The sequence below is a fragment of the Vombatus ursinus genome, unplaced genomic scaffold (genome assembly GCF_900497805.2).
Source record: "Vombatus ursinus unplaced genomic scaffold, bare-nosed wombat genome assembly UNPS02014858.1, whole genome shotgun sequence".
Taxonomy (NCBI): Eukaryota; Metazoa; Chordata; class Mammalia; order Diprotodontia; family Vombatidae; genus Vombatus; species Vombatus ursinus.
Window position 1 is genome coordinate 3,857,766 of NW_020954636.1, and position 2,097 is coordinate 3,859,862.

The window sequence follows — 2,097 nt, forward strand, 5'->3', positions numbered from 1 at the left end:
ATTCATGATGTATCTTTGTAATCACAGTTTTTCTTTCTGAATGTTCACTAACCATTTATTTATTGTTTCTATTCTTCTCACACACCTTCACTCCCCCCATAGTAAGCTATGCTTACTGGGCTATCATTTTCAGAATCTATCTTCTTATCTTTTTTGAGGTATTTAGAATAACTTTTTTTTTCTTTCTCATACTGTGGCAATGTCCCCTTCTCCAGAATTTTTCAAGCATCACAAATAGTAATTTCACAATAACATGTGCTCATTAAATCACTACCCAAGGATATAATTCTATTGCATCATCTAGCGTTTTGAAGTTCCTCTTCTATACCAAGCACTATGCTAAGTGCTGGGAAAAAAAGGGGGTGGGGAGAGGGGGGACAAAAGACAGTCCCTGCTTTCAAGGAGCTTACAGAATACCAGAATATGCTAAGAGACTTTAATTTTTCAAGGGAAAATTAGGTGTTCTCTTACCATCTGCTGAAGCATCTAGGTTATCAACTCTCTGTTAGCCACATTTGTTCTATCATTTTTTTAGTGCAAAGGTCCTTCTTCTAGATAGAGAAGAAGCAAAATAAAAGTTGAGAAGAAGCAAAATAAAAGTTAAGAACAACTCTTTCTTCTCTCTGTTGTCAGTTAGCCTTGAGCCAGACCTCCCAAGCAGCAGTACTGTCTTTTCTTTGATTCTCAGCAATATAATATAGCACAGTGCCTGAAACATAGTGGATAGTTAATAAAAGGCTTGTTGAATGTCATTGCATTGAATTGAAGATGGCATATTGCTTAGAGTCTGATATTGTAGTTTAATAGATCTTGTACATGTATGAGTATGTATATAAATAAAATATATAAACACACTTATATGCATAAGTATATATTTACAAAGAAATATATACATATTCATATATTAAAATATACATATATACACAATACGTACATATATGCAAGTATAGACATACATACAAATATATACATAATCTTAGAAGACTCCACAAATAGATAAGTTGGACCTAGAAATGAAAAAGAAAAGGAAAACAGACTGGATTGTCTTTGGGGGATACCAAGTTCTTTTAATGGATCTGTGCTTCTCTTTGAAATAAAAGCTCACCTTTAATATTCTTGCTGTGTCCTTTTATAGCTGGGAACCATGAAACATGGTAGTCCTTAATAATAGAAATTGAGGCTTACACAAAAGGCAGCAGAGAAGGGCAGCTAGGTGGTGCAATAGATAGAGTACTGGCTCTGGTGTCAAAAGGACCTGAGTTCAAATCTGGCTTCAGACACTTGACACCTACTAGCTGTGTGACTCCGGGCAAGTCATTTAACCCTATTGCCTAGCTCCCCCCCCCCCCAAAAAAATCTCTTCTTTGTGCTTACTTTGGCAGCACATATACTAAAATTGGAATGATACAGAGAAGATTAGCATGGCCCCTGCTCAAGCATGACACTCAAATTTGTGAAACGTTCCATATTTTTAGAGTATCCAGATTAAGCAACATTAACTTGACAAATCAGACACTCAATAGGAACTTTAATGATCTCTGTGAAAAGGCAGTGAAGAGAGATGCATAGGGGTGTAGGCAGGCCCCAACATGTTATAAATTGGGGAATATAGAAAAGAAGCAGAGCAAATGATGCTATCAAAATATGTATGCATGAAAAGAAGATGGTCTGATGATATGTTGACAATGAATGATAACTGAATGACCACCTCCTTTGCTATCTTCCTAATGTCAGGAAAACCCAGAGATGACTCTTAGCCCATTGGGTGAACCACCCACATGGAAATTAGATGATAACGTGGACAAAAATCTCGCAGAATGAGATGGTATAGATAAATTTTAATATATATCACTGGAGGAATATCCACATTGAAGAGATCACAAAACTACTTGAGTACTTAAAAGTAAAATTGATGCATATCAAAATTTTAGTTCCTAATGATTCAGTTTGAACCTACATATAAAGACAGATTTGAAAAAAAAAAAGATAAGTAGCCTTCAGACAATGCACTGCTAACTCAATTGCACTACTATTACTTCCCCAGAAAGATTAAGAAAAACATCTTTCAATGCTTCCATTGAAAGTCTCTTTGAAAGC

At 35.5% G+C, this 2,097-nt stretch overlaps 1 non-coding gene across 1 annotated transcript; it reads left to right on the plus strand.

The window, feature by feature from the left end:
* The first annotated feature begins 1,366 nt into the window (after positions 1-1,366).
* Positions 1,367-1,473, plus strand: LOC114027345. The gene has a single exon (XR_003567244.1). It is a non-coding gene; the product is annotated as a U6 spliceosomal RNA (small nuclear RNA).
* Positions 1,474-2,097: the final 624 nt, after the last annotated feature.